The sequence below is a fragment of the Nycticebus coucang genome, chromosome 1 (assembly GCF_027406575.1).
Source record: "Nycticebus coucang isolate mNycCou1 chromosome 1, mNycCou1.pri, whole genome shotgun sequence".
Lineage (NCBI taxonomy): Eukaryota > Metazoa > Chordata > Mammalia > Primates > Lorisidae > Nycticebus > Nycticebus coucang.
In genome coordinates this window covers 52,060,607-52,085,355 of record NC_069780.1, presented here as the reverse complement: position 1 = coordinate 52,085,355, position 24,749 = coordinate 52,060,607, and the positions used below count along the sequence as shown (strand labels likewise).

The following is a 24,749-nucleotide window of genomic DNA, read 5'->3' as shown; positions in this document are numbered from 1 at the left end:
TACAGCTAGTTATTTCATTGACTCTATGAAGTTATTGGTGACCAAAGTAACTAATATTATAAATCTCCTGAACTTTCTCAATGTACCTCTAGAAAACTGAATAGATTTCAGTTTTCCAAGAGTATGGAACAATACCTAATGAAGAGCAGTACATTAGCTCTGTAATTGTCTCCGTAAATTTCTTCAGCTTATTTAACTGTTCTTGTCCCAGTTTCTCCATTTGTAAAGCAGAAATAATAATTAAACATGCCTCATAGTTGTTATGGAAATCAGGAAAATTAACATTCGTAAAACACGTAGCATTGTACTTGGCAAATAGCAAACAACATCTGTGTCTCAAATAATCATGCTCTGCCCCCTTATTGTTCATTGTTGTTCATAACATCTATTCAATAAACTGCCTTATTTCACATCCCAGGCAGCTGATTCTTCAAAACTCCCTTTCCCTACCAGTACATCCAGTCTCCTCCCCCTGAAACATCAGACTAAAAATAGACTTTTTTACTCTTTTCAGGTGACAGCTTATTCTGTATTAGTCCACTACAGGCACTAGTGTACATAATTAAAGGTTTTGTTTTGTTCTCAAGAAAGGACTCACCAATTTTTATTCACTTATCCAAATAAATAGACAATTTATGTAATATACAACAAAATATTATCCCATAGCAAAATAGTAAAAGGTGATGATCTTCTCCATAGGTACTAAGTAGTAGCCCTCAAATAAAACTCTTCAAAGGCAAAACACTTTGAGAACCTACTACATCTATTTCCCATATAATCAATCCTTAGAATTCCTTTCCTTTTCTAGAAGGTGGAAACCTAGGATTAAATTTCATGTGCTTGGGAGTAAAAATCTTTCCATCAGTTCTATATATTTTGAAGCAATCTCTCAAACCTAGCTATCTACAAATGCACACATGGTCTAGTGTAAATTAATAATTATAAATTAATTTCACTATTCTTATGTAGTAATTTTATATCATTTAACAATTATTTTATGTAAACCACTGAAAGTTTGGGATATTGAGGTTATCTAAATTAAGACTTAAACAATAAAAATGCTAAGGTCATCAGGGGCAAAGCCAAGTTTTTTTTTTCTCCCATGCTATAGTAGATTAGCAGGCTATTGTTCTGGAGACTGATTCTCAATTATGCTGAGCCAGAACAGTTTGAATTAGTTTCATTTATTTTAGCCAGTCAAGAATCCTGGATGAAAATCAACTGTGACTTTTACTCCAGATCAGCAAGTCAAATGATTACTCATCAGACAGTATATAATCCAAGTATTTAAATTTATTTAGTGATTTTTTTTTAAGAATCCCCCAAATAAGACTTCCCATCTTTCTCTAAACTGAATTTACCCATTTTATGCATTCCATTTATTAAAACTAATAAGAAGTACTTTCTTACATATCTGCACATCTAGACTCCACCATTTTGGAATGTCCTCTGGACATCATTAAAACCAGATGTTTTTAAATGTCATCATGTGTATACTGAAATGATTATAAAATTAGAATTTTTTTCCAGACTGTTTCTGTTCAGACAAGAATGCCAGTTTCCATTGGTTTGGAGGACACTTTTATTTCTAATAGCATGAAGTTGGTTTATGATTCAAAATATAGATTTATTTTTAATGTTAAGCACAGTACAACATTTCCTATAAAATGTTTTTTAAAATAACACTGATCTTATTATAATTCATGTGTTTTTGTGCACATAATAGTATTTCTGATGTTTGATTTTTATTTATAGGAATTATAATTTTGTCTTGATTTATACATTCAGGGATTTAACCAAGAAAACAAAAATGATACATGGTAATTCCTAGGAATGGAGAAGTATTATTTTCCCTGTCTGTTATGTTTTAGAAATTAATATAGCTTGACCACTGAAATGTGTCTGAAAGGAAGTTTTTGAAATTACTCTCTGCTTGTGTGCTCAATCTTATCATACTCAGTGGGATATTCTGTACTATTTAAATGTTTATAGATTTTTGCTGTTGACCAACCTGGAGAGGCAACTAGTTTTGAGTCCTTTTCTCTGTGCTGTGCATACACTGTTAGCTGAGACTGGTTTTCACATATCCCACATGTAGCTATGGACCATTAAAATAGAATGGTGTATAAACAAGAAAAATATAGTTTTGTGAAACATTTGGAAATGATTAATGGAGAAAGCTACTAATCATCTTTTTTATAGCAGATTCAAGGAAAATGCATCTAAAAGTTAAAATATTTCTACCCATGATGAGAAAAAAGAAACCTTGATTTTCCTTCTACGGGTAAGAATATATGATTCAAATTTAAACTAGCAATGATAAATAAAACAGTTATTGCTTTTGAATAACTCACCTATACTTTTTATTTTTAATGTTATATCGAATAGTTAAGATATTAGTTATCTCACTTTCCTCTTTTATTTTAATCTGTTAGCAGGCATAATGCAAAAAAAAAAAAGAAAATCTACTGAATTATCATTGAGTTTTCAAAATGATATTAATTAAGAAAAAAGGGAAGGGGCAGCTAGAAAATTTAGATCAAAATATTTATTGAGAAATCTAGAGAAATAGCTTAAAAACATTCTCTATGTAAAATCCGATTTCATTAGAGAAAAGTGAAAAACATATATGATATAAAGAAAGTGGTAAAATTTATACTTTTTTAATTACCTAGAAATTATCATTGCTATCATTTTCTAAGTAGGTAGATGTAGGTATATCCATAATTTTAAAATAATATTTATATGAAAAATAATATAAATGTTTATAAAGTTCATAATTTGATTTCTTTTCAGTTGCCATGTCTTAAAGAAAAATACAAATAAAAGCTTAATTTTTAACATATTTAATAAAATTATATATAGTTTATTAAAATTGAGAAGCTTTAGATAAAAATTATTCTGAAAAGTACTTCCAAGATGATCTTCATTGTAAAACTGCCCATGTTACTCATTTGGATCCCTTCCTATAATTATTTTCATATTCTAGGCAAAAAAATATCACATGTGAGTGAGTGGCTAATATGTGTTTGGAAAATTATATTGCTGAAAGTATTTTTGTGGACTTCTTCTGAAATAGTTTATACATTTTATAAAAGTAGTAAAGATATCATTTCTTTGCTAATGTCTTTTTATATGACTTTCCTTGAAAATAATCAGCATATGTACATGTTATAAATAGTCATTGTTCAGGAAAGCCTAAATGAAATCCTGATCATCTAAATTCTTCAACAGCTAGAAAATACTTAACTAATATGAGGTGATACAAAAAGCTGAGATTGCCAGTAATAACTACACCAACAGATTCACATTCAAAAATTAAGGTATTATATAGTGTTGTCCTTAATTTCAAACAGTGCAATAGAAATGGGGTAATATACATCTCTCTCTCTCTCTTTTTTTTTTTTTGAGACAGAGTCTCACTGTGTCACCCTTGATAGAGTGCTGTGATGTCACAGCTCACAGCAGCCCAAACTCTTGGGCTTAAGCGAATCTCTTGCCTCAGCCTCCCAAGTAGCTGGGACTACAGGCGTTGGCCACAAGTTGTTGCAGTTATCATTGTTGTTTAACTGGCCAGGGCTAGGTTCGATCCTGCCTACTTTCGGTGAATGTGGCTGGCGTTGTAACCATTGTGCTATGGGCACCGAGCCATAAGTTCTTTTTTAAAAGATAGGTTTTCACTTGACTACATGATCAAATAATAAAAATCAATGGTATCATGTACTTCCAAGAAAAAGTAGTGCCATCTGTAGACTCCGCTACTTCAGAGACTGAGTGGAAGGATCACTAGAGCCGAGGCTTTCAAAGCCTTAGTATGCTATTACTGCCCAGGAAATACCCGCTGTACTCCTGTCTGGATAACAAAGTGAGTCACTGTCTCTAAAAATAATAGGAAAAATAAATGAATAAAAAGGTCATTGACATGCTTTAGTGGAAGTGTTTCAGAGATAGCTCGTAAAAAAAGCATAATATAGACCATACAATCACAATCCCAGAAAATTGGATGTTGTGTATGTACACTTAGGACCTAGAAGGACATGTCAAACTATAAACTCCTTATGACTGTGGGTGATTTTGTGTTTTGCTTCTTGTGTTTTTCAGTTTCCTATACTGCATATGGTAACCTTTTAAAAAATAAAAGTTATTGTAAAAACTTGAAAAAAATCAAGATAGTTTTTCCTGTACCACTTTTCATAATTACATAAATAGAAAGTATGCTTTTCATGTTATTTGCATAAGAAGTGCATTTTCAAATAAGGAAAGATAAGATTCAACCATTACCTTAGTCCATTTGTACTGCTGTTACAGAATACCACACGTACCGATAATTTTCTTTTTTCAGTATTTTTTTTCTCAAAATATTAAGGGGTACAACTGCTTTTGCTTATGTGAATTGCTTTTGTAATGCTTTACTCAGGGCTATCAGTGTACCCATCACCCAGATACTCTTCAGTGCACCCTGGGTGATTTATAGACGATAGAAATTTAATTCTCCCAGTTCAGGGGGCTAGGAGTCCAGGAATAAGGTGCCAGCAGATGTGGTGTCTGGTGAGAGGCTGATTTTTCCTTTCGAGATGGCACCTTGTTGCCATGTCCTCTGGAGGAGAGCAACATTGTAGTTTCACACACAGGAAGAGACAGAAAGGAAATAAAATGCTAAACTCATTCTTTAATGCTCTTTAATAAGGGCACTTAATGCCATTCACGAGGGCAAAGTCCTCATGACTTAATCAGTTCATAGCAGGCTCCACTTCTTCATCCCGTGTTATTATTGGCCATGAAGTTTCCACATAAGAATTTTGGAGGCAGTGCATTCAAACCGTGGCAGCCTGATGTTTTCTCGTCAGAATCAGTTGGTAGAAAGTATTTTTATTTTTCATCGTCACACTAGCACATGAGATTAAGTATGAGAGAATAAGACAGGGTTGTAGAGGACCTGGAAACCTGCATATGTGGGAAACACCCGAAGAAACTGGCTAATTTTTACTTGGAATGAAACATGTGTAAGGAGAATGATAACAGTTTCAAATACTTATAAGGATGCCTGTGGCTCAAAGGAGTAGGGCGCAGGCCCTATATTCCAGAGGTGGTGGGTTCAAACCCAGCCCCGGTCAAAAACTGCGGGGGAGGGGGGGAACCCAAAACAAACAAACAAACAAAAACCAAATACTTCTAAGGATTATCACACTGAAGACCGCTAATAAGACTTTTTAATAGAAAATTAGCTATCCTAACCAAGACAAGAGGTTGAGAATGAAATGAATAGCTTTACTAAGACTGAGACATTTTGAAGACTGGAGATGCTTACACTATAGATGGCCAGAGGCATGAAGTAACTGGAGGAGTAACCTTGAGATGTGTTTGAGAGGGAATTACTGATTAATCTGAGAGAAAGGAGTGAAAAAGTTATCCCTCTTAACTAATTCATAAATCACTGAAAAAAAAAAGATTGATTTTCATACTGTTTCCTCTACTTTTAACATTTCAGTGTGCCATCATTAGAGTTATTAACAGGGCATCTGTGATAATGGGAAAGTGGGAAAGAAATAAAAAATGTTGAACAAACTTTTCACAATGAAGTCCTCGCCAGAAGAAAATCATCTGCTCTTTTATATCTCTCAGCACTGACTGTTTACAGCAGAAGCTGCTTTGGCAAATTTCTCTTTGGGGGAGTTTTGAGTGGATTTATTTTATTATTGACTACAATATTGCTTTGTTTTACATGCTTCAGTTATATGGTTTCTGGCAATGAAAATAGCCCATTAGACATTTGTATTCTTTTTACCTAAGACTCAATATCAGAAGTGGGTCAGTACTTCGTGGATAACTAAAAACATTTTGGTAGGTTTGATTAAAACCTGTCAAACATGGTCCCAAGAAACATGTAATTTTCTATGGATTTGGCAACATTAAACTGCTGGTTTATATTTTAAAACCTAGAAATTGTATTATTTGCAGAACTTTGTTTATGCAAGTGCTTTTCTTTAAGGATATTTCAGAAAATCTGAAAGAAATTATATGTTAAATATTTAGAGAAAACATGACTGAATATTTAAGTTACAAACATAGCACTAGACTCTGATGCCAACTTGAATTATTTTTTGCTAATGGTTTTAATTAAATATATACCGCTCATTATTTCATGTAAGTATGTGTTGTTGGTAGGCTACATAATGTACGAAGTAGAGTTCTGTGCTTAGATTGTAATTTTCAAGGAATGTTTATCATGCTGGAGAGTATTTTAGCAACACTTTTTAAAAATTAGGTCCAAATGTTTCAAATATTGCATACACAAAGTTATGTCTACATTTTATAATTATCAGTTTTATAAAAGCAATTAACAATAACGGATTATAAGTAAATTACTATGAGTAATAGTGAAATGACTGACTATTAATATACTTGCAGTAATTTTTTAATGAATTTTTTTTTTTTCAAGACAGTCTCTCTTGGTCACACTCAGTAGAATGCCTTGGCATCTTAGCTCACAGCAACCTCAAACTCTTGGGCTCAAGTGATCCTCTTGCCTCAGCCTCTCTTGCTTACCACAATGCTGGGCTATTTTTTTTTTTTTTTTTGGAAACAGTCTCACTATGTCACACTCCCTAGTGCCGTGGCACCTAGGTCATGGCAGCCTCCGACACTTGGACTCAAGCAATTCTCTTGCTTCACCCTCCCAAGTAGCTAGGACTACAGGTGCCCAGCTATTTTTAGAGATTGGGTCTTGCTCTTGCTCAGGCTAGTCTCAAACCTGTGAGCTCAGGGCAATCCACCCGTCTCGGCCTCCCAGAGTGCTGGAATTACAGGAGTGAGCCACTGCACCTGGCCTTGCCCGGCTACCTTTTAGAGACAGGGTCTCGCTCTTGCTTAGGCTAGTCTTGAACCTGTGAGTTCAGGCAATCTCCACTAGGGATTTTATTTGATTTTTTTTTTTTTATATTTTTCAATTTTATCAGATTGAATGAAGACATTTAAGTGACTACATTTTTCAGGGTTTGTGGTGAAAGCAGCAGTACCTATAAAGGGAGCATCAGAGTTTACTGAATCGAAAGCATTCTTTGGCATTGGATAGCAGTGAATAGGCCAGCTCCTTCTATTACTTTTGTTTTCTAGTGGTTCTAGATCTCTAACTCACCCCCCTTTTTTTGATTCTTATGCATTCTTTTCAGTGATGATTGCAAGTTAATATAGGACGCATATATTTATTATTATACTTACTATATTGTTGTATGTTATATTCATTTTATTATTAACTATGTGTAAACTTATTTGATATATAAGCAGAATGCTTAGCTCTAGATCTCATCAGATGAGTGTCCCTCATCACCCATCTTACTTACTGATACTATGATTAAATGGACTTAACCAACTGCCTGTATGAAATTTCTAATCATACAGAAAGAATTCTTCAATATTCATCTAAACTTATTTTAGTATATTTTGAGTAAATCTGCCAAGGAAGAAACAAACCACCAATATTCCATGAAAGTGAAACTGTTCCAATTTTCTGGGTATTTTATTGAGTGAGTGAATGAAAGTCACATTAAAGTTATTGAGACAACAGTATTTTTTCTGGCTGCAATAGGCAGTATTGGGAATATCTACTCAAATATTTGTATGGACTTGATTTTCAATATCTGGAGTATCAAGGAAATGTCAAAATTATTCAAATTAATGTAGAAATTACTATGAATACAGGTTGGGAAATATAGTAAGATCCTATCTCTATAAAAAATGAAAAAATTAGCCTGGTATAGTGGTTCAGGCCCATTGCTCCCCTATTTGGGAGGCTATGGCAAGAGGATGTCTTGAACCCAGGAATTCTAGGCTGCAGTGAGTATAATCATGCCACTAGACACCCCAGACTGGATGACAGACAAAGACTATCTCAAACAAAAACAAAAACAAAAAACACTCTTGGAGGCCAAGGCCTGTGGATTGTTTGAGCTCAGGAGTTGGAGAATAGAGAAAGAGAGAGATCCCATTTCTACTAAAAAGAGAACAAAACTAGCTAGCGTGGAGGCTCACTCATGTAGTCCCAGCCATTCAAGAGGCTGAGGTAAGAAAAAGAGAAATTACTATGAACTTGAAACAGAAGTAGAAATTGCATATATAAAGTACTGGGGCTTCTAATTGCCAATAAGGTAATTTTCAGAGTCACATTGAACTTAATTTTATCAAACCATCCTAGGTATTTCTGATGTTGAAAGAATTTCTGCTCTAAAGAGACAGACAAGATTGTTTTCACTCAAGAAGTATTTAGGAACAAAACAGATTTTGATTATAATTTTGCATTAAAATACTAAAGCCTGCCTTAGGCAGAATATGATTTGGGAAAGAGTTTTTTCTTGGTGACTTTGTTTACTCTCTATCACAAGTCATGTATTATACTGGTTTTAATAGAAAGCCAAGACTTTACAAGTCTTTTCTAAACAAAAGGTGAATTTTCTGTTTTCAGTTGTGTTCACAGGTATTAAAGTGGTAAGTAGGTGAATTAAGTATTCAAACTGATAGCAAGAAAGAAGTTTACTGTCTTTGATAAATCAACATTTCACATGTTTGAAAGGCATGTTACTTGTATTAAATTATTTTGGGATGTGAGACAATATAAGAGAGAGTATTGAAGAAGTGAATGTGAGCGAAGGTGAAATTAGAACCATTGTCTGTTCTGACAGTACTATGAGCAATTCTTAACTACTGAGTTAACTTTTAAATGTGGATAAATCCTATAACCCAGTTACAACTTAACAATAGGGGGAAGTGGGAAAGGGGAGGTGGGTAGAGGGAGGGGGATCGGTGGGATCACACCTGTGGTGCATCTTACAGGGGTATTTGCGAAACTTGGTAGATGTAGAATGTAAAGGTTTTGGCACAGTAACTGAGATAACACCAGAAAGGCTATGTTAACCACTGTGATAAAAATGTGTCAAATGGTCTATGAAGCGAGTGTATGATGCCCCATGATCATATCAATGTATACAGTTCTGATTTAATAAAAAAAAAAAAGAAAAAAGAAAAAAAAAAGAAACATGAAAAAATAAATAAATAAAATAAAATAAAATATATAAAAAATAAATAAAAATAAAAAAAAAATAAATGTGGATAAATCTGGATTTATCAGAGTGTCTTAAAAATGAGGAAATCTGGCTCAGTGCCCATAGCACAGTGATTACTGCGCCAGCCACATACACCAAAGCTGGCGGATTTGAACCCAGCCTGGGCCAGCTAAACAACAATGACAACTGCAACAAAAAAATAGCTGGGCATTGTGGTGGGCTTCTATAGGCCCAGCTACTTGGGAGGCTGAGGGAAGAGAACCGCTGAAGCCCAAGAGTTTGAGGTTGCTGTGAGCTATGACTCCACAGTACTCTACCCAGAGCGACATAGTGAGACTCTGTCACAAAATAAATAAATGAAATAAAATAGAATAAAATATAAAATAAGTAAATAAATAAAAGAAAAATGGGGAGAAAATCTAACCTTTATAATTGACTATCTTAAGGAGTACATTATAAATGAAATCTGTTCATTGATAATATTGTTTAACATGTCAAAGCTATTTTTCTTGGCTTAAGAAACAGCAATATATATCCAGCCAAGTTCTGGTCAATTAAGTTTATACGTTTGCATGTAAGTGCAAAATAAGGTACATCATAACAAATATTAGTTATAATTAATTTGATTCTACAGGAACATTTTAACTGGAATAAATGTGAGGACAGTCATGCAGGTGTTGATTTAAGTTTTGAAAGCATAAAAACAAGAATCCAAAGAGATGACTGACCATTTGCACACTCAACGCAAATGATGATAAACTTCAGGAAATCAAACATGGACAAGTCCAGAGATTAAAATTATAGGGGGAAAATCCCTCATGAAAATAGTCATGCTTTAGGAAAACTGACCAAAAGAAACATGTGGAGTCATTTTTAAATTAGACAATTACCTGGGAGTCACAAGGAATCTAAATCAGTACCTGTCATCCTCCTTACTACACTAAAATGAATAATCCGCACCAGCCAACATACATGTGTGGATCGTACCACTTCTTTATCACTCTGCCTTCAGTACCTTCAGTAGTCTTCCTGTTTCTGAGGCTAGAGTAGGAAGTAGTAAATATAAAAATAAATAGTCACATATTTTAACTGCCATTTTATTTGTGTTAGTTTCTTTGTGGCTTATGTTTCTCTAAGGAAGTGGGAGAATGGAGGGTATTGAGACATTAAGTGAAGAAATTCAGTTAAGTGTAAGTGAGGGAAAGCACAGCAAATACTTTGAAGAATGGTACCAAGATATGGCTTCACCATTCTAACAATTACACCTACCTGAGACTACTCCAAAGCATAGCTTTTAAGCCTAGATTAAGCCACACAAAATTCTTGGAATGAGAATTATCTTGATCCATAATGGCATTCACACTGGGAAGTATTCATGAAGAGGAGGCTGTTAACTTCTTGTTTCCTTATTTCTAAATTGTGTGGGATGAATGATACAGATACTTAAATCTGACACTTAGGTATTAAGTACAAATAACATGCCACACGTAGTTTAGAAACTAAAGTATAGTAGAGAATTAAACCAATTTCTTCTCCTTATGTAGCATATAATCTACTTGTGAATATACAGAATGAGTGAAAAAATAATATAATATCCAGAAGCATCATTTTCATGGAGAAATGTTAAAAGCTAAAAAGAAATGTTAAAAGCTAAAAAGATAAAGAGTGCATTCTCTTTAACATAGAGAAAGCAAAAAACTCACTAAAAATATAAAATACGAGCTTTCTCTGTGCAGAAGAGAATGTATCCTTTATCTTCTTAGCCTTAAGATTAAACAAAATGAATCAGAAACTATAAATATATTTTGGCCAAAGATCAACCCATAGTTAGATGACTCAATTCTAGGATAATTGCCTTGGTGAAGACTTCTGAGAAAGTCATTGGCCTATATGACCACCTTCTTAATGAAATCCTAGGGAGCTCTACCATTAGCAGGCTGTTAAGGAGACAGTTCTTTGAACTGATTATAGTTTCTGGGCAATAAAACCCTTAGAATTGGTCAACATTTAGTTAACTATCATAGGACAAAAATTTTCATGATCAGAAAAGTAGCTTTAGCTGCTGATTATGGACATGTTACTCATTATTTGATAGCCTAGGTCAGTGCTTCTTATATATTAATGTGTAGACATCAACTGAGAATATTGTTTAAAATGTGGATTCTGATTCAATAAGTTTAGCATGGGGCTTGAGATTCTGCGTTGCTAACAAACTACCAGATAATAACCATGTTTCAGGTCCACCGCCAACACTTTAATTAGCAAGGATCCAGCAGTGTGGAGCAGAGGTGATACAGAGTCTCAGAAATGAAGAGTGATGTCTTAACACTGTGATTAAGTAAATGAGGTGAAAGCTATGTTAATTAGTAGGATGTAAGCACTCCAATTTGTACAAATAATCAACACATTGAATCCTGCAAAGGCATAAATGTATTCCTGATCTATGTACATATGACTTAATAAAAAAAAAAAAGAAGAAGAAGAGTGAAAAATAGGATGAGTGATTCAGGCCTGGATATGATTCTAAACAGATAATGTAGGAGAATGAAGAGAGATGGAAACACACACTGGCTTTAGGGGGTCAATCCAAGGAAAAGAGATAAAATCAAATTATTAATCTATGTAACAGATTACGATAGAAAAATAATTTTATGTGTAAACAGGGAAAGTCAGAATTGAATCACAGTGCTAAGATATAAAAAAAGGTTGTAATATTCTAAGTTTTTAATTAGTAACTGGTATGTTTCTATGTGTATTAGCAGAACTAAGTAAAAATACCAAAATAATATCAGCTTTTTTTTTTTTTTTTTTTTTTGCCAGGGCTGGGTTTGAACCCGCCACCTCCGGGCATATGGGACTGGCGCCCTACTCACTGAGCCACAGGCGCTGCCCATAATATCAGCTTTAATGAATTTAGTAAGATAAATCAAGACAAAATTTCTGAGGACCAGGATAAGGAAATTCATAAATGAAGAGAAGGAAAACTTTTTAAAAATATTAGATAAGAAAGATGCTTATTGATGTGGTAAAAGGCTAAAAAGAAAATACATTGGAAACTGCATCATGAAAAAAGAGCAAAAACATTAACATATTCTGGGGCAACACAGTGAATTTACAAAACTATGTATCAGGAAATATGAGCTACTTCTGACTTTCTTTACCAATTTAAAATAATGCATTTATCAGATCAAGAACCAGTGAAAAGCTGATTAAAACAATTCAGCACCGTAGTAGTATTATCATGATATTACATTATATACCATTTTTCATCTATGTACTGAAGGGATTACCATGATGAATGCAAAGAGAATAGGAGAGAGACAGATAATTAATCCATTCTACAATGCCCATCTTTGCATCTTTGAGAGTGACATCATTCTTCACCACTGCATTTGAGAAAATAATACTCATGGCTTAAAAACTCTGTGTGTATGTGTGTGTTGAGGGGAAGTTTCTGTTATCATTACTTAGATTTTCAGTCATTGTAGCTTTTGCATATCATGGAAACAATCAGAGTTCTGTCTAACCAGTCATGTCAATATAATCATTCACTCAGCAACTATAGAAATTAAACACAGTGTGGGCTTGGGGTCTACTGGACCCACTGATTTCACTGCCAGATCAACATGGCTCAGAACTCCATTTATCCCCTGACTGGTGGCTAACCATACTCTAACAAAGAAAACATGATGATATTTTGGTGTCAGGATCGTGTGTCCCAGAGCCCTTGATAATAAAGAGCATTTTATATAAACCTTTTACCCCAGGGTACAGTTCCTCAGGTAAATGTCAATTGCCCTTTTGAGAACAGATTGGAATAATACGTATTTCGTATTCCTCCTGTAGCATTGCAAAGTACTTCCTCAAGTGGCCCTCACTTCCCTTTAGTCTATAACCTCTTCATCTGAGCACAGACTTAGATATGTGGGTGAGGGATACTGATTTTTCACTGCCATGGCTGATTTTACTCTTCTGCTTTCCACATATTAATCTTGGTTAAGTAAGTCAAGCATTAACATTATTGGCTCTTATATCTAGCTTTATGAATAGCGTGAGCATCCAAAGATCCTAGAAGATCAAAGTTTCCTGATCTCCATTATGCCTTGCTGTCCATTATGATAATCATAAAAGCTTCCCTCTCGTGATTGAATGCTACTATGTACCTTCTAAGTTTTCAAAATCATAGCATTCCTATTGACAGTTTAAATCCCAGGTTGATAAAAATGTTTCCTACGATTAATTTTGGCCTGCAGTAAACAGCTACCACTGAGCTTCTTAATGATCACAGTGCCTCCTTTCTCACCATTTTAGGGAACAGAGAGTCTTCTGTGCTCTCTTAGGAAACATAAACATGGTGGTTATCTAAGAGCCCTACATAATTAACCCATTCTACAATGCCCATTTTTGTATGTTTCTATATCCTTCAATATTTTGCCATGGCATTACACCATTGCTAATTTTACTACGAAGTAAAAGTATTTCCTTGAGTGTAGTAGAACTAAATGCAGTCATCCTCAGCATGGCATAAAATACTGAATTACTGGAGATTGTTACCATGCCAATAGCTCTCCTATCTGACCTTAAGTTATGTCCCTTAACTGACAGCACTCTAACATTTCGTCTCTGTGTATTCCCTCCCAGTTCCTGTAAGTACATATTAGCAAGACTGTAATATGTACTCTGAGTAATTTCTTCTCCCAAGCAGCATAACACTTCCTTTCTCAACTCATCCTAAGATCTGAATCTAGAAGAAATGAGGAAGGAAGTGGGAGGTGTCAATGAGGATAAACATCAGTATTGTCATAAGTCGGCCTCAAATGAGTCTTTTGCATAATCTCCTGGAAGAGGAAAACTGTTTTTCACTAGCAAGGGACAAGGGTAATGAACTTGTTCAAGGACATCCATTCAGATGACATCATCCCGACTCTCAGGCTCCCTATTCCTATATGGTCTCCACCTTTAACATAAGACTTTGCTGAGGCTGTGAATTAATTTTTCCTTGTAAATCATCCACCATAAAGGATCAATCTTGTCCTGGACTTTCAACACAGTCTGTCCTCTGAATATGAGATAGAACTGCTGCCATGTGAACACTCTGGTTTTCACAGCGCATCCTGAATAGAGGTTAGTTAACCTGAGTTTTTCTTTCTCTTCCTTAATAGCTTCTTTGTGACTTAACACAAGCCAAAAAATTCCATAGTCCCCACAATTGCTTTCCCTTAATAACTTTCAAGAAATTGTGATCTTGCCTAAGTCATTGCTTCCCTTTTTCTTTGTGTATCATTTCAATGGCCATCATATGTGACAATCTAAACCTTATTTTGGTACTCCAGGATATCCAAAGTATCACAATACTACTTATCAACAACATAATGAAGATCATTGACATATGACTGATAAGTCCAGCTCCAGAATTCTATTTTCAGCATGTGATTCCCTAGGTACATGCCAGAAGCCACATGACTAAGGTTGGATTAACTGAAAGCAGAACCTGAAATCAGTAACTGAGGACATTCATTTGGAAGGTAAATCCAGGAAGCGTTGGAAGGAAGTGGGAGCGTGGAATACAGAGGAATGTCAGGGGCATGTTAATGGGTGAGTTATGCTTGTAGTTAATTGGAGCTTAATCCCACAGGAGAACTTCTGGGAGGCTGTGTGGAACATGTTTCAGAACTATGCCAGTGCTTGTTCCTAGTTGATTGAACATCGCTCCAGAGTGAGCCAAGCATAGCTTGTAGCCAGAGAGCATCCCAATACACAGAGATCCAGGAAGATTTTCATGAGTATATGAATTGTCTGGACTACCTCCAAGTAAGCCAAAATGATATGGTGAATCACTGGCAGAGCCTGCTCCAGTAATTTAGCACTTCCTGTTACTTGTCTAGTCCTGGTTTCCCTAGTTGCAAATTATAAATAACAATAGTGACTACATCATCAGGATGCAAACAAGTTGCTGAGACTTTTTAAGTAGAATGCTTTACAAGATGTCTTGGACATAGAGTGTGTTTACTAAAGTGCTCGCTTTTATGGTCATTTACATCTTTCCTCCCTGCCCTTCCTACACAGCGACCAAACATTCTGAATGTGAGCCTGAAATTTTACTACGTCTTTCCTCAACTTGCTCTTGAATTCTTGTTTAAATCTTACTTATTCTTTTCTCCATAAAGATTTCTGTTTCCTAAATGTTATTTTCTTAACCTTGAAGTATTAAACTACTGATTTTGTGCTTTCATTTATTATACATTAATAAATGTATAATGCATTATAATAAATGTATATGTGTATAATATCATGCATTAAGATAGATACTTATCTTTCCATATATTATATATGCCCATTATATAATGACATAAAATATTCTAGGTTTTAAGTTTTTGAAGGATAAATTTTCTTATCATTCATGCATCTCCTATAGTATATAGCTTAATGTGCACTAATTAAAGTAAATCTGGCTTTCTGACTCAATCCAGTGTGTCTCACATGAAAAACCATTGATTCACTAACAATATTGCAGTTTTAAATATAGGAAGTGAATATTATTATTGATGAATTTCTATGGATGCCATATCACAATATATGAATGAAATGTTATGCACAATTAAACAGAACAGTTAAATGGTAAATGTAATAGTTATGAGGAGACATTTAGAAATAATTCAAAAGCAGAGTATGAATTAAGAAAGGGAAGCAAAATCCAGTACAAGATTATTATTGTAGTTTTCCTTCTTTGAATGTGTTGAAGGGCTCAACAAGAAAAATCTGTGATCATGGAAAGATTATTTTAAATGATAATTTAAAAAAGACATGACTCTAGCTGATTGTATGTAGGATCAAATGAAAAGACTTGCTAAATGACTCCATTGACTGAAATAAAGATGCTGTAGGAGAAATAAAGTAGAAACGGAGAGCAGATCATTAGATTTTTAATTGAGGTAAAGGTGGTTGCCCAAGCTATGTCATAAACAGATGTTTATAAAGAATTGCTGACTGTATTCTAAAGATCTTTTGCTCCCTTCCCATCTGTATTCCCACTGCCATTATGCAAGTTCAGCTCTAAATTGCATCCCACATTCATTGCAGAAATTGTCTCCTACATGTTGTTTCCTAATTCTGGTTTAGTTCCTTTTGGATATACTTAATTACCTTGTAGATGACTCCCACTTAGGTACCTATTTTATTAAATGATTTATTTCCACAAAATCTCCTAAAGTTTCATGAAATAAAACTACCTTTATCTATTTTACTGGGTTCTGTCCTATTGTTCTATCTTAACACGATTTCGTATTTTTATAATTTTCAAACTCTTCTTCCTTTCTCCTCCTTTTTGTTATATTTTTTCCTCCCTTTCCTTCCTTCCTTACAAAGGCTAACCTTTTGCATCCTCTTACTACTCCCATATGGTTAATAGGCAGCTGCAGCATTACCATTGGAACTTTACATGTTGACTCTGGAACCCGTCTGCCTGACTTCCAGTCCCCAATGTACCATTTAATATCCATGTAATCATGGGCAAGCTATTTACCTTTTCTGAGGGTGGTAATAACATTTATTCTCTTACAGTGGTTGCAAGTATTAGTTGAGATAGAACATATTAGGAAAATGGCATAGAATAAGCAATAAAGACTAGTTATTATTATATTATCACTAACTATATTGTTATTCTTCTTTGAACCATTTCATTGAAGGAAAATATACGCATATCACCTTGATGTGTTGATGAATGTTTAATGTACATTGCTATTAAGTTCCAAAATATATTGTAAAGCCTTGAGTTATATTTTATTTTCATTACAGATAAATACAAAGATGTTTATACTTTTATTTTCATTACAGATAAATACAAAGATATGCTAGACAAATAACAGACCACATAAAGGTTAGACTTAAAAATTGGGCTGAACATCACAACTTTCTTGATTGTTCAAGAAAGGAAATAGTCATATAAAATAACTCAAAGAAGTAGGTAGAAAATTATAAAATCCATGCAGTAAAATTAAAATTTTTTGTTTTAACACATCTTATTTGATTTTTGAATAGTGAAGGGGGAAAAGAAATGTTCTTGGTAAAAAGAAACACAAAAGTGTTTTTGTACCTTCTGAGTAATGGTCCTTCGATTTTCTTTTTTGCCATCACAATGTTTTCAAGATGTTAAAATATGTAGATGAACCAGGAATGGTAGCACACACCTATAGCCTCAGTTTCTTGGGAAGCTGAGGAGAGATCACTTGAAGTCAGGAGCTTAAAACTAGCCCCAGCAACATAGCAAGACCCCCATCTAAAAAAAAAAAAAAAAAATATATATATATATATATATATATATACACACAAACACAGGCACACACATATATATGTATATATGTACATATAAATATATAAAATGATGCACAATTGAAAAGGCAAATCTAATGTCAGTCAGAAAAGTAGTGTCAAATTAATTATATCTCAAATTTGTGTCTACCATTTGAACTTTCCACATTCAATTCACCTTGAAAAAATGTAGTGGAAGATAAATGTCTTCAAACTTTTTAAGTGCAATAGTAAGCTTTTATATTTTTGTGATTATGTTTTTAATTTCCATTACTTTTACATGAGTTCGTCAAAAAATAATTAGATCATTTATATCTTTAAGAGGTAAAGCAATGGTATTTTAGGAAAAATAAATGTGTTTTTTAATATGTGTTTTTATACAAATAAGAGATATATTGAATTATTAAAGGTGAACACACTGTGACAGTATACATGTGATTACATCTCACAAAATCAAGTTCATGAACTTGTTCAACATTGAACCTTTTACATACATTGACAGAGCCTGTTATTTGTTAAAAGCTAAAATTAAATTAGGACTTGCCATGAAATATTTAAATTCTCAAATAAAATTTTAAAAAATATATTTCCAATGCAGAATAGTGTACTTAACTAGCACTCATCAAGCCTTTATTATGTGCCAAGTGTTTTATGTATGTTAACACATTTAAGTACAGAAATAATTAATGATATAGGTACCATCATACTTACTTTGAAGCTAAGGGATAAGGTTCATTGAGATTAAGTAACTTCTGAAAATTTACACAGTTACCAAATGCTAGGACTTAGATTCGAAACCAGTTTCCCTGAAATAAAAAAAATGCACATTTAATCTTTGAATTGCATAAAATCCCAAACACCTCAGTAATTGGCTCAATGAGTTTAAGAAATGTATTCAGTGCTTCATGTAGTGTGTGGTGGTTTTACTATTAGTCATTTTTTAAAATTTAGTCCTATACAGAACCTCTGGGATACTGCAAAGGCAGTCCTAAGAGGGAAATTTATAGCACTGCAAGCCTTCCTCAAGAAAATGGAAAGAGAGGATGTTAATAACTTAATGGGACATCTCAAGCAACTGGAGAAGGAAGAACACTCCAACCCCATACCCAGCAGAAGAAAAGAAATAACCAAAATCAGAGCAGAGCTAAATGAAATTGAAAACAAAAGAATTATATGACAGATCAATAAATCCAAAAGTTGGTTTTTTGAAAAGATCAATAAACCTTTGGCCAACTTAACCAGGAAAAAAGAGTAAAATATCTAATTTCATCAATCAGAAATGGTAATGATGAAATAACAACAGACCCCTCAGAAATTCAAAAAATCCTTAACGAATACTACAAGAAACTCTACTCTCAGAAATACGAAAATCTGAAAGAAATAGACCAATACCTGGAAGTACGCCACCTACCAAGACTTAGCCAGAATGAAGTGGAAATGTTGAACAGGCCTATATCAAGTTCTGAAATAGCATCAACTATACAAAATCTCCCTAAAAAGAAAAGCCCAGGACCAGATGGCTTTACGTCAGAATTCTACCAAAAATTTAAAGAAGAACTAAAGAACTAAAGAAGAACTAAATTCTACCAAAAATTTAAAGAAGTACCTATACTACTAAACCTCTTTCAAAATATAGTAAAAGAAGGAATATTACCCAACACATTCTATGAAGCAAACATCACCTTGATTCCCAAACCAGGGAAAGACCCAACAAGACAAGAAAATTATAGACCAATATCACTAATGAATATTGATGCTAAAATACTCAATAAGATCCTAACAAACAGAATCCAACAACAAATAAAAAAAATTATACACCATGACCAAGTGGGATTTATCCCAGGGTCTCAAGGCTGGTTCAATATCCCTAAATCTATAAATATAATTCAACACATAAACAAACTAAAAAATAAGGACCATATGCTTCTTTCAATTGATGCAGAAAAAGCTTTTGATAATATCCAGCATCACTTCATGATCAGAACACTTAAGAAAATTGGTATAGAAGGGACAAGCCAATTAAAAACATTCATTGGGGAAAAGATTCCCTATTTAACAAATGGTGCTGGGAAAACTGGCTGGCAACCTGTAGAAGATTGAAACTGGACCCACACCTTTGACCATTAACTAAGATAGACTCTCACTGGATAAAAGATTTAAACTTAAGACATGAAACTATAAAAATACTTGAAGAAAGTGCAGGGAAACTCTTGAAGGAATCGGCCTGGGTGAATATTTTATGAGGAGGACTCCCCAGGCAATTGAAGCAGTGTCAAAAATACACTACTGGGACTGATCAAACTAAAAAGCTTCTGCACCACAAAGAACATAGTAAGTAAAGCAAGCAGACAGCCCTCAGAATGGGAGAAAATATGTGCAGGTTATACCTCCGATAAAGGTCTAATAACCAGAATCCACAGAAAACTCAAACGTATTAGCAAGAAAAGAACATGTGATCCCATCTCAGGGTGGGAAAGGGACTTGAAGAGAAACTTCTCTAAAGAAGACAGATGCACAATCTACAAACATATGAAAAAAAGCTCATCATCCTTAATCATCAGAGAAATGCAAATCAAAACTACTTTGAGATACCACCTAACCCCAGTAAGAGTAGCCCACATAACAAAATCCCAAAGCCAGAGATGTTGGCGTGGATGTGGAGAAAAGGGCATACTTCTACACTGCTGGTGGGAATGCACACTAATATGTTCCTTCTGGAAGGATGTTTGGAGAATACTTAGAGACCTAAAAATAGACCTGCCATTCGATCCTATAATTCCTTTACTAGGTTTATACCCAAACGACCAAAAGTCACAATGTAACAAAGACATCTGTACCAGAATGTTTATTGCAGCCCAATTCATAATCGCTAAGTCATGGAAGAAGCCCAAGTGTCCATTGACCCACGAATGGACTAGCAAGTTGTGGTACCTGTATACCATGGAATATTATGCAGCCTTAAAGAAAGATGGAGACTTTACCTCTTTCATGTTTACATGGATGGAGGTGGAATATATTCTTCTTAGCAAAGTATCTCAGGAATGGAAGAAAAGGTATCCTATGTACTCAGCTCTGCTATGAAGCTAAATTATAGCTTTCACATGAAGGCTATAACCTAACTATAGCACAAGACTATGGGGAAAGGGCCAAGGAAGGGGAAGGGAGGCGGGAGGTTTTGGTGGAGGGAAGGTAATGGGTAGGGCCACATGTAGGGTGCATCTTAGAATGGGAACAGGCGAAACTTACTAAATGCAGAATACAAATGCCTACATACAGTAACTAAGAAAATGCCATGAAGGCTACGTTGAACAGTTTGATGAGAATATTTCAGATTGTATATGAAACAAGCACATTGTACCCCTTGCTTGCACTAATGTACACAGCTATGATTTAACAATAAAAAAAAATGCTCTCAAAAAATAAAATTAGTCCTATAAATACAATATAATCATTCAGGCTTTAACTCTACAGCCATACACATCCTTTGTCTGAATATCATATCTTGTATTTGCTGTGTGGATAACCTTGTATGAAATATTTAAATTCTCCTTGCCTCAATTTTCTCATGTATAACACCAAGGTAATCACATACTACCTTATGGAATTATTTGGTAAAACATTTAATATTTTTGAAATTGGTAAAATGGTTTTTGGAGCATAATAACAATTATAGAAGCATAGGCAATTATAATCTATAAAATGCAAGTAACATTGACTATTTTCATTTATTTTACAGGATTTCATATAAAAATAAATGAGTTTGTGGTTGCCATTGTGTCTTATATAATGGAAAGTATATTATTAATTTAAGATATGATTATATGAGTTGTCTACATGTATGCCAATAGCAAGTGAAATAAATTTGATCAGATATCCATTTAAGTATAGATTTACATATTAGCACAGAACTGAGAACACTCAATATTGCTCTATTTCATGTTTTGTACATCTATTGAAATGCAAGTTTATGTTACATAAATATGTATATTATATGCCAACTAAAAAGAAAAGAGAAAATATTACATTATATAAAAAATTTTAAAAAGTTCATTAAACTTTTAAAATTATGTTGAGGCTGGTGGATTGCTTGAGCTCAAGAGTTTGAGACCAGCTTAAGCAAGTGCGAGACCCCTTCTCTAAAAAGTAGCGGGGCACCTGTAGTCCCAGCTACTAGGGAAGCTCAAGGAAGAGGATCATTTGAGCCCAAGAGTTTGAGGTTGCTGTGAGCTATCACTCTAAGGCACTCTACCTGGGGCAATAAAGTGAGACTCAGTCTCCAAAAAAAAAAAAAAAAAAAAAATTTAAAATTGACTGGCTTCGAATAAGTCATGTTGGATTACATAGAAATCTTTTATTGGCTTTGAAAGTAAAATTTAAATTTTTTTTTTTTTTGGCCGGGGCTGGGTTTGAACCCGCCACCTCTGGCATATGGGACCAGCGCCCTACTCCTCAAGCCACAGGCGCCGCCCTTGAAAGTAAAATTTAAAAGTAAATTTTATCATTAAACTTTTCTGATACAAAACCAGGACTAAAGATAAAATGTAGAGACATCTACTTATGTTTCACCTAATAATTTCTTTTGTGTCTTCCTAAAGGTGTTTAAGAATTTATTTATTGCTCATATACACTTAAGATCTTCACACATGTATGTACAGTTATTTATGTACAAGCTCCACCATTCATACATCATTTCAACCATCTGATGGCTTGTAGGGATGAGACACATGGAACACACGTGAAAATAATTTCCTTTAACAAGAACCATAGCTCTTTTTTCACAGCTTTCGCTGTAGACACTAACTCCAGCTGTCTGTGGTGCTTCGCATTGACTAGGATGCAAGCAGATAAAATATGTTTAGATTTTCCCAAAGCAAATTATTTGAATTCATGGCCATGTGCCTGAAAGGTAAAAACACTTCCAGTTTAGACATGCAAAAATAATCTGTTTATTTTTTAATTTATGAGTGGATAAATACAGCATCATCAACCTGAAATCTCCAAAATGTTGGATATGGAATTAAAGGGAAGCATGGTGAGGAATAGTGGGGATAAAGGTAGTGTAGGGGAGAATTAAATTGGAGACTGCCTAGTTCAGAATTTCCTATACCTGGCTCATTGGTGTCTGTGACCACCAACAGTGTTTCCACCACTGAAGCAGTCTGGCTTAAATCTGTCTGCTGTGCATTGTAGCTGACCTGAGAAGTCTGGTAAAGAGATTTATCTGGCAAATGACATAGAGACTGCCAGATTCAACATATGACACTTTAAGTATGTAGCATCACATACTGCCAGCGGTAGGTTATTTGATTTCTTTTCCTGTTTAGTCTTTTCTTTTGAGGATGTTCCAAGAATATTGATTACCTTCATTAAAAATGTGTTCTTTCCATGGAGAATTTTATTGCTCCCTCCTACTAGTGAGTATATATGTTTAATACAGATTTTTATAATAAATATGTATAGTGGAGCTGAAGGTTTGAATAAAATTAATTTTTCTCAGTGAATTTTTTAATGCTCTACCATAAATTGCCACCATCTTTGTTAATATAATAATAAACCTAACATGTTTTCTTAAAGATGTCTGCATGGAGTGAAGAAATTATCATTGTGGAACACATGTTTTTGTGCCAGACAATTTGTTTTTGACTTCACACATTCATTTTTAATTTTCTTTCTCCATACTCTTGCAAAATGAGAAAAAACAATGAGAGTCAGTCATTCTTGATTAAATATGGTCTGATATAAAATAATCCATATATTCACTTTTTATTTTGACTTTTTAATAATAAACATATCATTTTAAAAGAATTTTGATTTACAAAATATTTGTAAAGACTGTACAAGAAGTTCTCCTATTATACCTTACCATGAAGTTCCCCTCTTAATATATTACATTTGTATGGCACTTCTACCACAACTAACGCATTAATTTTCTAGTTTTACTAATTAAAGATCATTATTTATTCAGATTTCTTAGTTTTTACCTAATGCTTTTTTTTTTAATTACGAAATCCCATCTAGCATACTACAGTACACTTAGACATCATTTTTTCTTAGGTTCCTCTACACCATGGTAGTTTCTAAGACCTTTGTATTTTTAATGGGCTTGGCAGTTTTGAGGAGTACTGATCAAGTATTTTGTAGAATGTTCATCTATTGGAGTTTTTCAGCTGTTTTTCTTGTGATTAGTGTGAGTTTTGTGGTTATGGAGAGGAGACCAAAGACATAAAGTGCTATTTTTATCACATCATATCAAGGATTCATACTGAAAGGTTATGGAGCCACAGATGAAAGATTATTCCGAGGCACAAGATGAAAGGAAAACCAAGGCTCAGTTTGTGCAATTAAAATGGCTTTATTCCATCTGGGTACAGTTGGGGAGAGATCTCCATCTGGGAAAAACATCCACACGTGGGTAATGGTGGACAGGGGATTTAGAGGGCTAGGGAGAGAAGGATTGGTTTGTCCACCACTTCCTGGAAGGGACATATGCTCAGTTCTTTCTGGGTGGGTTAGTTCTACCTGGGCAAGTCAATCTCACCTGGGCAGGGCAGGTCTATTTGGGTGGGTACACTTGATTCTGTCATGCCCATCTTTTCGGTTTATTATAAGGATGCAGGGTGATGGGCGTGGTGTCTCTTTAACTGCTTCTTTTAGGAGGAGGGATATGTGGGCTGCCTGAAAAGAGAATGTGAGAGGGAGGAGCATGGAGCAGGGAGAGGTATCCACACGAACTCTTTGGCTTTTTCAGTCTGAGGATAGGATAGGAGTCAGGTGAGGATAGGAGGAATTTTTGGGTGAATGGTTAATAAATCAAAACATGAGGTGGAGTGTCACTGGTTCAAAACTGAAAATGAGAAAAAATAATAATTAGTAACTTTATCAGAGAATAACCAAAGAGGAAGATGGATAGTGAGAGGCAGGTACCATTTGGAGTTGCCAGGGCTGCCAGTAATCCTAAGAGGACATCTAATACCCATTACCGAGATTGCTGCCCATTTTTAAAGGATTTTTACAAGGTGGTAGCATGGATGAAGTTGCTCCTGTGTTTGTTAGAAAAGAGAAAAACCGGGCGGCACCTGTGGTTCATTGAGTAGGGCGCCGGCCCCATATGCCGAGGGTGGCGGGTTCAAACCCAGCCTCGGCCAAACTGCGACAAAAAAATAGCAGGGCATTGTGGCGGGCGCCTGTAGTACCAGCTGCTCGGGAGGCTGAGGCAAGAGAATCGCGTAAGCCCAAGAGTTAGAGGTTGCTGTGAGCCGTGTGATGCCACGGCACTCTACCGAGGGCGGTACAGTGAGACTCTGTCTCTACAAAAAAAAAAAAAAAGAAAAGAGAAAAACCAGCTTACCTTCTATAAGCAAAAATACCTAGAGTTCAGTGTGTGAG

The 24,749-nt window shown here is 34.6% G+C and overlaps 1 pseudogene; it reads right to left on the bottom strand.

Annotated features, from left to right (window-relative positions):
• Positions 1-23,953, bottom strand: part of LOC128590270 (F-box only protein 7-like) — a 50,826-nt pseudogene extending 26,873 nt beyond the window's left edge.
• Positions 23,954-24,749: the final 796 nt, after the last annotated feature.